Raw genomic sequence first — 13,779 nt, 5'->3', positions numbered from 1 at the left:
GGAGACTTTAACTTGGCCCCAGACGCTCAGTTGGACAGATCGGTTCTCTATGTGGGGCACTCAGGGTCCCTTTCGGAATCCATGTTACAGAGGCTGGGGGAGGTTAGGCTTACGGACTCTTGGAGACACCGCTACCCAACGGATTGGGAATACACCACCATTTCTGCGGCGCACTAAACCTACGCGCGCATAGACTTGTTCAGTGCATCCCCTTGGTGTGGAATGCACTGAAGGCAGTCATAAGGGGTCGGCTCCTAGCCATCACGGCAGGACTGAATATGAAAAGGAGAGCTAAGTGGGAACACTTGGAGGGCCAAATCAAGGAGTTGGAGGGTGTCCCCCGCCGAACGGGGCGGTCCAAACGCACCAGCTACTTAACACGACGAGGAAACAGCTAAGGGTCCTTGACCTTGATCGGGCTGAATATGCCCTTCTGCGCACCAGTCAGCGTTTTTATGAGGGGGGAATAAAGCTGGGAAGCTCTTAGCCCTTTTACTTCGAGCTCAGACATATGCACGTCGTATAGCAGAGATTAGGAATGGCTGCGGAGAGATCCTCCGGTCGGATAAGGACATTGTGGCCGAATTTGAGGCCTTCTATACCACTCTCTACACAGCGGAACACTTGGATCCGTTGGCGGCCGAGGAGTACACTCGTGGGGCACCGGTGTCCCCCCTCCTGCCCATGGATGCGGCCAAGTTAGAAGCAGACATCAGACCTGAGAAGGTCTTGTGGGCTATACAGGAACTCTACCCCGGGAAAGCCCCGGGTGAGGATGGCTTTTCAGCTGACTTCTACAAAGTTTTCGCATCGGACCTTACCCCACTCCTGACCCGACTAAGCATGACTGGGAGTTTGGCCCCGTCAATGTCAATGGCGGAAGTGGTCGTGATACCTAAACCGGGAAAGGACTCCCTAGACTGTGCATCATACCGCCTGTTAGATTTGGGGGTCTCTAATTGGCACAGGTAGGCACTTGTGACAAATAGGGACCCTTGCCTCTAGTCAAGGTAAGGGGGTACACTCCTCAAATAACCCCTGCTCACCCCCTTGGTAGCTTGGCACGAGCAGACAGGCTTATCTCAGAGGCCATGTGTAAAGCATTTGTGAACACATACAGTAACCAAGTGACAACACTACAGATGGACACCACACCAGTTTTATATCAAAAATAAGTATTCTTTATATAGACTTATCACAAGACCACAAATGACACAAATCCACAATACTGTTACTTTAAAATGGTAGAATTGGCTTTAGTTCTTTTTAGATCTTAAAATGCAACACTTTGAGTCAATGTACCTTTGGATGCGACACGCAGGGCAATGAAAGTGTTGCAACGATGGTGATGCGTTGATTCCTTACTGGGCTTCTGGGGCGATGCGGCGAGCAACGCCGTGATGCGATGAAATTTTGGTGCAAAGAAATAAAGATGTTGTCTTCTTCTTGATGCGGCACGCTTCTCCGATGTTGCGAGAAGTCTCGACTCGATGCGTCAGCTGCAGCGGCGACACCCTTGTTTCATGATGCGACGACAGCGGCTTTGGCGGCGACACTCTTCTCCGACGATGCGAGACGCTTCCGCTCGATGCGACAGCTGCAGCGGCGACACCCTTGTTCAGTGATGCGATGACAGCGGTACCGACGGTGGCACGCTTCTCCGTGGATGCGAGGCACTTCTGCGGTGCAATGCGACAGCTACAGCGGCGACACCCTTGTTCTGTGATCCGTCGCAGCGGCTGCTACGGCGACACGCTTCTTCTTCATTGTGGGACGCTTCTCGTGATGTGGTGCAATGCGACAGCTACAGCGGCGACATCCTCGATGCGACGGCAGCGGCTGCGACGGCGACACGCTTCTTCTTCATTGCGAGACGCTTCCAGCTCCTTGCAACACGCAGTCCCTCAAAAGGCCCAAACAACTGCAGGCACTTCCAAAGAACTCTTGGGGAGCTGGGGGTTGAAGTCTGTTGTCCCTGACTCTTCAGCAGGAGGCAAGCTCTTTTCCAAGCCCTTGGAGATCTTTTCACAAGTTGAATGAAAATGCACACAAAGTCCTTTCTCCTTTCTTTGGGAGTCAGGCAACCACTGCAGGCCAATCCTCAAGCAGCACTTCAGCTTAGGGATTGTCTCTCCTCAGTTTCTTCTGGTTCCACTCCTCAGCAAAGGTTTCTTCTTGTTTTCCAAAGTGATCTAAAGTTCTGGGGTCTGGGTCCCCTTTTTATACACGGTTTCACTTTGTTCTCTGAAGGCAGAGAGGCCTTTGCCTAATCCAAACCAGTTCTGGTCAGTCCTGGAGCACTTTGTTGACATGACTCCTTCTTTCCTTTCACAGTGCAGGGCAAAGACATCAGACACACCACAGGAGGTGGAGCCAGCATTGTGGAGGGAAAGCACAGTCAGTCCTATTCAGGTCCCAGGTGCAACTCCTCCCACCCATCTACATGGAGCTCTCTCTATTCAGCCCTGTGCTGACTCACCCTGTCTCCAGGAATTCCCCAGCCCCCTGGAATTCCCCAGCCCCTGTCACTCAAACTCCAGAAAAGGAATACACAGCCTAGCAGAGGCAGATTTGGATGGTTAGACAAGAAAATACCTACTTTCTAAAAGTGGTATTTTCAAACACAGAATTTTAAAACCAACTTCACTAAAAGATGTATTTTATCATTCTGAGTTCAGGCATACTAAACTCGAATTTCTACCATGTTCCCCGAGTCAGTTAGGATTATAAGATGTAATAATCAAACTGTCCATTCTGGCCTATAAGGAAAAGATAGCCTTGCAATAGTGAAAAACAAAAATGGCTGTAATTCACTATTAGGACATGCCACACACACCAGGGCATGTCCTACCTTATACTTACAATGCACCCTGCCCTTGGGCCTACCATAGGGGTGTCTGATATGAAGAAAAGGGAAGGTTTAGGGACTGGCAAGTGGGTGCACTCGACCAGTCAGCATGGCAGTACCAGACTGCACACAGGCTCTGCAATGGCAAGCCTTAGACACACTTTTACAGGCTGCTTCTGTGGGTGGCACAACCAGTGCTGCAAGCCCACCAGCAGCATTTGGATTACCAGCCCTGGGCACTCCTGGTACACTGTACTAGGGTCTGACAAGTAAACCAAACCAGCCAATCATGGAATCACTAACCATACATCAATTTACACTAGGGAGAGCATATGCCCTTTAGCACTGATCAGCAGTGGTAAAGTGCCCACAGTCATAAAACAGCCAACAACAGGTCAGATAAAATATAGGAGGAAGACAAAAGGTTCAGGGATGACCCTGCAAAAAGAGCCAAGTCCAACACCGCCCTATATCCCTCCTAAATGTGGATTTGAAGATTTTTACTAGTATCTTAGTGCACGTCTCGCACGCCACATGCAAGGGCTGGTGGACCTGGACCAGTCGGGATTTATACCGGAACGTAACTGCAGTGACGGGACCAGGCAATTATGCCACCTTCTGGATAAAATGCAGCGCACACAGATCCCGGAAGTGCTCTTGTCGGTGGACGTCGAGAAGGCGTTTGACTGGGTCCACTGGCCCTACCTGCGACAGGTCTTACACAGATTCGGCATTGGGGAGCAATACATGCTATGGGTGAACTGTATATACAACAGACCAGAGGCCCAAATCAGGGTAAACGGGGTAACTTCTCGTCCTTTCCAGATTGGGAGGGGCACTAGACAGGGGTGTCCACTCTCACCCCTCCTCTATATGGAGCCTTTCGCTGAAAGAATCAGGCAGCTCCCCGCTATCACCTGGATTCGGATGGGAGATAGAGAACACAAGATTTCGCTATACGCAGACAACGTGGTGCTTTTTCTTACACAGCCGTCGCTTTCCCTGCCCTCCATTTTGGTGGAGATAGACGCCTTCAGTGCCATCTCGGGCTTTAAAATTAACCTTCGGAAGACACAGGCTAACCCTTCCCAAAGTAGATCAGCAACAACTTGAGACGCAGTTCCCATTCGTATGGGCTCCCAGTGGCATTACGTACCTACAGCTGCGGATTTTCCCAACGGTTGAGAAGATAGCTCAGGTGAACTATTCAGAGATCCTAGCTAAAGTACAAAGGGAGCTCCTTACCTGGAAGAGCACGTAATGTCATGGTTGGGCGAGTAGCTGCGATCAAAATGTCTCTCTTACCCCGTATCCTATACATAATGCAGACACATCCATTACACACTCCACCTAGAATATGGACCCAACTTCAGCAACTCATTGAGGGTTTCATATGGGTAGGGAAGAAGGCACGCTTGGCTCGACACCTAACGTATTTAAGACAAGACGCCTGGGGACTCGGGGTCCCCCACCTGGGGCGGTACTTTGAGGCAGCGCAATTACGCTGTATGATAGATTGTTACAAGTTGGAATCGGAAAAGCACTGGTGCTTTATTGACTGCACTATCGCAAGTATACACATTTGGAAGGTTCCCGGGCTTCCCAAACGACACTGCCCGTCTGGAGTGTATATCTCCCTGGTCTTGAGGTCCACCATGAGGGTATGGGACAGAGTGCAGGAGAAGTGTGGGCTCTCGACTGCTATTTCACCTCTGACCTCATTCATAGGCAACCCGGACTTCCCCCCGCTAGCAAAGGGAATGACTACCTGAAATGGCAACAGGCCAATTCCAAACGAATAGGTGACCTTTTCGACGAACAGGGTGTTATGGACTTCCCCCAACTAGTGTCAGGTTTTGGGATCCCCAGAGAAGCGTACTGGCAATATCTGGCGGTGCGACACTGGGTCACCCAACCACAGGTACATCCCCATGCAGGTCGCCCCCTTACTAAATTCGAGCTCTGGTTCATCATCCGTAACTCAGACAAACACCTACTGTCAGACATCTAAACTTTTTTGAAGAGTGCTAAAAATAACACTAAATCCCCGGCGCAGCGCAGATGGGAATCAGAATTGGAGCGGGAATTTTCCTCTAAGGAATGGCAAGACATTATTCATAGGGCCAGAGCCTCCTCCTGTAGCACTGTGGGTAAGGAAATGTTTTTAAAAATTGCGCATTACTGGTACTACACCCCAGCACGAATTGCACGTGGAAACCAAGAGGGAATGATCTCTGTTGGCGCAGATGTGGACAGCCAGGCACACTAACACACATTCTCTGGCAGTGCCCCAAGATACAGACCTTTTGGGACTCCATCTTACCGGACATTGACAGCATTTACCACACTGAGATACCTAGATTCCCCAGCTATATCCTACTGGGACTCCTGAATCACCTTACATATCCCCGTAGGTCTTAGGCAGGGGCAGAGAGATCACATTAGAATTAGGAGCGGCTAAGCAAGTGTTCTTATTTCTTATCCAGGTGGGCTACGGAGGACATCCCAACAAAATTGGACAGGCTACACAAAGTCTGGGAGGTGGTGGGCATGGAGAGGATCACGGCCGGCCTCTCACCAACGTTACCCAAATTTGACAAGATATGGGGCTCCACTGTTGCCTATTTATCCTCTGAATTTGTAGAACTCACATGCCCTTGATACTTGCGGGTTCTCAGGCTTCCCACTACGCCTCCCATCAAAGAGAAACCCACTTGCGAGGAGGGGGTGTCCCCCACTAGATAGAACCCTGGCCAATTGAGATATGGACAGTACATAGGCCTCTGACTATCTTCTTCTATATCTCTTTGATTCTCTACTCTCTACAGTATTCTCATAACCTTCATTATTCCCCACCGGCCAACGGTTGTAGGTGGGAGTTTTGTTTAACTTTGACACCTAAAACTGAAATAAAATGATTTAAACCATAAAATATAAGTATCAGAGTTTGACCAGAGTCACATGGAATGGTTAGCACAGCACCGGTTAATTGCATTAAAGTGCTCTGAGTTCCTGTTACAGAGGAAGTAGCAATAATAAACAAAACAAAATATGAAAGGCTTAAATTCTCTGGCTCAAACCTCAAATCAAAATGGGAGGAGTCACCATCCTCTTTCACCCATGCCAAGTTCAGACCGCAGGGTGTGCCTTGGCACAGAGAATGGGCCACATCTTTTCTAGTGAGCGCTTGACCTTTGCCCTATATGCAAGCCTGGAAGTACTTTTACAGATTAGGACCCAAATTTACTAAAATGTAGGCAAGGAGGGCCACTTTGAAAATCAGACGTGCTGCATTGCAAGAAAGGTGAACAATTTCGTAGCATCAAATTTAGCAAGCGTTGTGAGCTGATGGCATCAATGCTTGTGTCGGCAACAAAAGTACCTTTAGTATGACGCTAAAGTCTTGCATGACTGCACTAAGGTATGTTAGGAGTGCCTGCCGTGAGATCTGTATTCGAGGTGGACCCTCCAGTACAAATTTAACACGAGGACGAATGTGAAAGAGTAAACTGTGTAAAATGTGTAATTTTTCACAATTACACATCTTACACATAGGAATATCACAATTATGGGATGTGTCCCTTGTCTGCTTGTAGTTCCATTTAACAAAAGGATTTCAAGCAAAGCCAGGTCAAGCTAAATAAGTAGGTTTTTGGTTTTGTCTGCGCTGCTTTCATGCCATTAAGCCCCTTTTGCATAGACTAGAAGGGAGCTGGTACTCCACTCAAACCCATTTGGCTCATGCTATGCACGATGCTCTGATTACTTACTAGTAATCTTCCTGATGAGTACAACTAAGAGTGATGAAGATTACCGGTAAGAAATCAGAGCATTACCTCTATGCCCCTTGTCCTCATCCCACTCATTACAACTTGAGGTATACCAAATCATATGAAAATAAATAACTTTGTCACAAGTATGCACACTCAGTGATCTTTAATGCACACTAACACGATAACATAAATAAACAACCAAAACAGAATCAAGATTTACTCAATAACTGATTTTAGAACTCCTACACCAAAATGTGCATCATAGTCAATCACATTATTCAGTTTGTAATGCTTGACAAAAGTAGAATCTGAGGGCCAGGTAGCAGCCCTACAAATTCCCCGAATACAGAAGTCCCCTGGAACTCAGCCCAAGAAGGGACCAAGACTCTAGTTGATCTACCCTGAACTAAGCCATACTCAGAGGCTCCTTGATCAGCATACAGAATAGTAGCTTTTAAACATCTGCTCAAAGTCATTTTTGTTGACCTCCTTCCTCTTCCTGCTTACACGAAAGTTACAAACAGATATTCTGATTTCCTGAAATGTTGTGACTGGTTAAGATAAATGGAAAAAACTCCTAACATCCAACAAGCGTAGAGAGAACTCTTCTTGTGAGGCAGGGGAAGAAAGAAAAAGAGGAAAGTACCACCTCTTGTGAGTTGGGAAAGGAAGAATTGATCTTAGGTAAGAAAAGAAGGGTCCGGTCTCAAGATTACTCCATCCTCTAAAAATCTTGAAAAGGGTGGACAACAGAGTAAAACCGTTAACTCATCAATTGTACATGCTGTAGTTATGCCTACTAAAAAGACAACCTTGTAGGAGACAAATGTCAAGTCCACCACTTCTAAAGGCTCAAAAGGAGGAGCCTGAAGATATTTAAGAACCATAGTAATATCCCCAATTAGGAGAAAATGACTTCAAAACAGGTCTCAAAATTGAAAAGCTTCTGAAGACCCTATTGATTCAAGTGTCAATCTACTTCTGAGGTTTGGAAAATTTCCTGAAAGCCTTAGTAGCAAACCACTTTTGAGTCGAGTGTAGAAATAAACAGTATAAAGTGAGCCGCAGCGGGGGCTGCTCCTTCCAGGGCCGGACTGGCCGTAACGGGCACCGGGCAATCCCCCGGTGCGCCGCACGGGTGGGGGGCCGGTTTTGGGCCCCTGGGGGCCGTTTTTGTTACAGGGCAGTTTTTGCAGCATAGCTGCAAAATCGGCCCTGTTACAAAATCGGCCGAAAACCGGCCCTCGCAAAGAGCTCGGCGTCACCCCCAAGCCCCGAGGGGGGGGGCCGGCCGAGCACTTTGCCAGGGCCAGTTTTGGTTCCCAGTCCGGCCCTGGCTCCTTCTCCTACATCGCTGCCAAGACCTGGAACAACTTCCCCCTCCACTTCTGAACAGCACCCTCCCTAGTGGACTTCAGAAAGTAACTCAAGAGACTTGGCTTTTTGACGTAGATATGGAACCATCAGGGCCCAGTTACCCCTAGGGGTGACAGTGCTGCACTTTACAAGTGCTGGTAGATTGAGTGCTCATGCACTGAACGCCATTTGTCAAATGTCTTCCTATGCCTAGAATAGGCCTTCAAAGTAGAAGGTCTTCTCAAATTCTAGACCATCTCAACCAATTTTGAAGGAAGACCCTTACCAGGAGCAGGTCGTGTCAGGAAAAAGATGTGGGTCGGCAGGGTGAGAGGGGTAGATGAGGGACGAGGGAGGCAGATACAAAAAATAAAAAGAATCTTACCAGCATTGCGTCACGCTCTTTTTCTACTCTCCTCTTCACTGCAGGCAGGCACAGGCTCCCAGACTGCCCTGCAGCCAATCCTGAAGCTGCTCTCATGCATGAGAGCATTTTCAGGATTGGCCCGAGTGCCGATTATTTGCGCTTCAGGACAGACTGGGAGCCTGTGCCTGCTCTCTCCAACCCGCAATGCAGCTGGGGTTGCAGAGAGCTTCACTGTGCATGTGGGTTTGGCTGGCCTGAGACCACCCTGGCCTTGCCTCCAAGAGTCGGAACAAGAAAAATAAAACAATAATAAAACGGGTTTTAAACCCAAATTATTATTTTTTCATTTTTCACATTTTTAAGGGTGCTGGCAGGGGGCGGGGAGACCCGCCAAAGTGGAGGAGCTGCCGCCGATCCTTATTCAATAAGATCAGCCTCTCAACCTCCAAAAAGCTAGTACCAGATTTAGAGGAGGGTAACATGTCCTTATAGGAGATGGAACTGGAGGAAAAATCCATGGGGGTGAAATTGCCAGACTGCTCAGGGTTGGAAACCACAACCGTCATGACCAATTAGGTACTATTAGTATCACATCTGCCCTGTGCTGAATATTTGATAACGTATTCATGATTAGAGGAAAAGGTGGAAATGCACAGAGAAGTCTTTGGGGCCAGTTTACTAGCATAGCATCCGTTCCCCATGTTCCCTTCTCCGGGAACTTTTAACAAAACCTTGGAACCACTGCGCTGTCCTTCAATGCGAAGAGGCTTAGAAAAGGAGTCCTGAGCTTCCTGCCTATTTGTTTGAAGAGTCTCCGGGATAATACGAGGTTCACTGAGGAAGGAAAGGTTCTTCTGAGATGTTCCTCCTGAACGTTGTATTTCCCCCGATATGAATTGCTGAAAGACTTATAAGCTTGACCTCCACCCAAAGTCCTATTGATGTTGCTATCTGATTCAAACATTTGGACCTGGTGCTTCCCTGATAATTTATATAAGCTGTGGAGATTGTGCTGTCCAATCTCACTAAAATGTCCCTTTGAAAAAATCAGATCCTTAAATCTGAGGTAAGTTCTGTGGATCGCTGTAAGTTCCCTCCAGTTTGATCTCTGTTCCAAAATGGACCACTTATTTTGACACGACCTGCCCAAATTGTTGCTCTCCATGCATGTGCATGCCTTTCAGAAGATTGTTTGACTTCATCCACCACATCAGATCTAGCTTGACCTGATTGGATGCAAGAATGTGGAGCTCCAAAGAGTGAATATCTGGAGAATAGAAACTGTGCAGGCGCCAGAGTAAGGAGGTCAAATGTAGATGTGCCCATGAAACTATGAAAACACAAGCTGCCATGTGCCCCTGAATGTCCATACATAACTGACTGGAACTTCTGAGCTTGGGAGAAGAAAGCTGATCAGACTCTGAAGACGTGTGATCCTTTCTAAGGGAAGAAAAACCTTCCTTGCGTCTGTCCTGGAAATGACTCCAATTAACTTGACCTCCTGTGATGTGCAAGTCGATATTTTTGAATATTGAGCAGAAGACCTAACCTGTCCATCATGGACATTGTGGTTTTCAAAATCCTGAATGCCACCAGAATGGAAGGAGAATGAAGCAACCAGTCGTCGATGTATGAAAGACTGGTATCCACAATAGACAAAGATGCGCTACCACCAAAGTTATCCTCTTTGTTAAAACTCTGGGAGCTGATTTGATTCCGAATGGTAGAACGATAATTTGCCAATATTGATTCCCCACTGCAAACCTCAGGAAATGCCAAACTTTCCTTGCTATGGGGATATGTAGATTGGCGTTCACAAGGTTGAGAACAATCATGAAACTTTGCGATGAAATCAAAGAAGCAATCCGCTGCAGTCTCCATTTTAAATTTGATGTCCAATATAAATTGGTTGAAGTCCTTCAGGTCTATCACCTGGCGATAACCCCCAGATGCTTTCTTTACCAGGAAAACTATTAAATAAACCCCAAGTCCTCTCTCCTTCATTGGAACTGAAAATATTGTCCTTTTCTTTAGCAGATAAGCAACCCCTTCATCAGAGTTAGCTTCTTTAAAGGGTCCCTAGGGACTGGAGTTTGAATGGTACCTGAAAGAACCATAGGAGGTCGAATTTCGACCCCATAACCTGATCTGACGATGTTTAGAACCCATTTGTCTGAATGTGATTCCCTTCAATTCTGAGAAAATCTTACTTATTCGATCTCCGACCTGTAATGGTGGGGCGTTCCCAGCATAGTCAGCAACTCTGAGACCTGGTCTACATTTTTTAAATGATTGAAATGAGGAATTCCCTTGAAATTTAAATGTTTGTTCAAATGACTGCTGCTGTGACAGTTGTGTGAAAGATTTCCATTTCAAGGGTCTGAAGGGGTTAGGGGCATCCTTCTTGAAAGATGTAAAAAATGTCCTTCCCTTGAATAACCCATATCTTCTTGGAAATGTATTTGCCCCTGTGTTCCAGAGGGGGGCAGGGGTCCTCGCTGTCAGATGCGGTATCTGAGGCAGAAAGTATCTCACCAGCTGGCTTTATTTTGCAAGTCTCTTTCTTTGCATTGTCCTTGAATGCTTGCATAGTCTCCATAACAATCATGTGAATCATCTCTCCCTGTCTTGTGTCTCTTAAGAGAGGAGTTCCCATATGAATGAAGCCAGAATTGTGATTTGGATGGAGACAGATGTATCCTTGTTGGAACCGGCACTTTCTGGTTGGCTGAAGGGATTCCCCCAGCGAGGCAGAACCTACCGCTCCTGTCAAGGGTGGGTGATTACACGTGCTGTATAACCTGTGCTCACCCTTGGGTAGCTTGGCACTGAGCAGTCAAGCTTAATCCAAATTCAATATGTAAAGCAAAGGCACAGCAGGCAGTTGCGATAAATACACTGAGCGTCACAACACAAAAGAGACTTGACACAAGATGTATGTAAAAACTTTTGTATTCAACACGCATAATGAACCTTTCTAACATAAACATCTGGAGCTTGTAGGCATAAGACACATTTGGTAATATTACTAGCTGTACTAGGCCCCACTGGTATTGTTATGTTATCAATAGTATTGCACGTGGGACAGTTCCTAATCCAACCCCCACCCACAGAGAGAGCACCCATATGCGGTGTGACACTGTACACCCTGGCAATCCTGATAATACTGTTCCACATAGTTATATGGTACACAGCAGGTAATAACAATATCAAAAATATGTACATATATAAAACAAGAACACTTTTTAGCAGCATCGCGGGCTGAAGGCATGTGGGTAAACCCAATGTCAAATGTATTATGCTTTTGGCACAAAATCAATGTGTAACGCGGCACCGCCGGCCAGTGTCGTGAATCACAGATGGGCCGCACACTATCACTCCCACTCGTATACACTCACTCTGCACCGCTCTACGGTGCAACAGGTATCCAGCACAGTCTGTACGGAATGCTCTCACACACATACGCACTCAGCACCCGAATGCGGTGCCACTGGTACCCAGCAGGTTAATGGCTAACACTCTACAGACTCCGTGGCCCCAGCCTCCCTCCACCTAGTTCACCCCAATTGTTGTATACCCTGGGATGGAATATAACCAACCCCGCCTCCTGGACACAAGGCTGCACGTGGCTAAAGTCACATAGTCTGGATCCTCCCGAAGCAGGTGGGAATATATAGAAAGTCTTAATTAAGAGGTAGATGTAAACAAGGGAAGTTTAACAGCCACTCGGGAAGTTCACAAGTCTCAAAACGCAATGGACTCACGCAGTCTCTTGACCGGCTGCCGAACTGTCTCAGAAGCGTTTCTTCAATCCAGTCAATCTCTCTCGTTGCTACTTGGTGCCAAGATGTCTTTGGGGGGGACCAGGTGTGGAGAGGGCTGTTGGTCTGCTGTGATGAAGGTAAAAAAGGGAACAACCGATGAATGGGGAGTAACGCTGGGGAGCGTCTTGATGGTATGAGGCATCCCGACAGGTACACGATGATCAGGGTCATGCCCAGGCAGTCCGGGTACACCGCCTGGTGTGCGTTGGTATGAGTCACACCAGGCACTTCAGATCTCAAACACGATTAGTTGCAAATTCCGTACCTCCCTGGAAATGAGGCACTAAGACCGGTGCACGTTGATATGGATTGCACCAGGCAATTCCAGTCACACACAATAAAGAGTTGCAAATTCCATACATCCCTGGAACCACCCGAGTGCCTGCACAAACATCTAGTAAATCTGGGTTCAGTTTTCCAGGATTCCTGCCTTTACCATCTGCCAGACATGTACATGACATAGATTTTAACATAGTACTTAAACCGAATTAAACAGATTGACAACTATGTTACATCCTTGAATCACTTCCGCTGCACGGGCTCTAATCTACCAATCACTGAACTATTTGACACACCCAAGTGATGAAACTGCACAGAACTCTGCACAGTATTCCGAATGCACTGATCTAAGAACAATCAGAATAACTGCTCTCACCCCCCTAAGAGTCAAGCCTGCAAACAATCTTTCAGGCAGAAAAGCTACACATTACACATACTGATGGCTTCAGGATTTAAATATTCCTTAAGCAGCTGAGCTTTCCCTCTATTTACGTCTTTCAGTGTAGGTACATTTCAAGGCACTCTTTAGATGAAAGGTCTATCGAAAGATTGGATGGGTTGTACATATTCCTGACACAGCAGAGCTAATCCTCAGGGCTCGCGCGTTCCACATATTCGTTCGACAGCCTATTTGTGGATGATGAGATGGTAGATCTCCCTAAAACAGCAGAACTAGACCTCAGCGGATACTGAGCGCGCATATCCCTTAACCAGCCCCGCTCTGAGCAGCAGCACTGTGCTTGAAACTCCAGTGTTGGTTTGCAGGAACTATCTGGTAGAAGCACAGAGTCCACTGCCCGTGTTTAATTACATTCAAACCCGTCCTGGTACCTGAGCTTATCAAAGTGCCCGTCTGCAGCTACCGCGCCAGATGCCAGCCCTGGGCTCACCTGTTCTGCTTGTGCAAGTTTCGAGCTGTGCCGCCGCGGCGCACCTGTGCAATCACTGCGAGCTGCTCCAGCGGCGCGCGTGCACTCTCACCTGGACAGGTGGACGCGTCGCGTGGGCTGATCAGCATCCAGTTACCTTGGTATCCTCTGCCGTCAGCGCCAGTCACACCTGTGCCTCCTGGCGATCAAGTGTCCCCGGGCCGCCTCGCCTCGTGTCCGTCGCGTCTGCGAGACACACGGGGGAACTTGACACTGAAAGGAAAGCCCGTCCGGCCACAAACTTTCTCTGCCGCCTAGTGCCTGCTTGAGTTACACATGCAGGCTCCTTCAGTGACTTTCTAAGAATAAGGCACCCGTAGACAAGGGCTAAGAGGCCCTTCCATAGTGTCCATTTCACTCCCCGATGCAAGACCATTGAGTTGACCGGAAGTTCAGACTGTCT

General features: G+C 47.6%; 1 protein-coding gene across 1 annotated transcript in view; it reads right to left on the bottom strand.

Moving 5' to 3' along the window:
- LOC146855823 (protein tyrosine phosphatase domain-containing protein 1-like) overlaps positions 1–13,393 on the bottom strand; it is a 183,844-nt gene extending 170,451 nt beyond the window's left edge. Inside the window, exon 1 of the mRNA XM_085650665.1 lies at positions 13,338–13,393. The gene's annotated coding sequence lies outside the window, so the exon portion shown is untranslated. The remainder of the gene's footprint in view (positions 1–13,337) is intronic.
- Positions 13,394–13,779: the final 386 nt, after the last annotated feature.

This window comes from Triturus cristatus, chromosome 4_1 (assembly GCF_964204655.1).
Source record: "Triturus cristatus chromosome 4_1, aTriCri1.1, whole genome shotgun sequence".
Lineage (NCBI taxonomy): Eukaryota > Metazoa > Chordata > Amphibia > Caudata > Salamandridae > Triturus > Triturus cristatus.
This window is presented reverse-complemented; position numbering and strand designations above follow the sequence as displayed.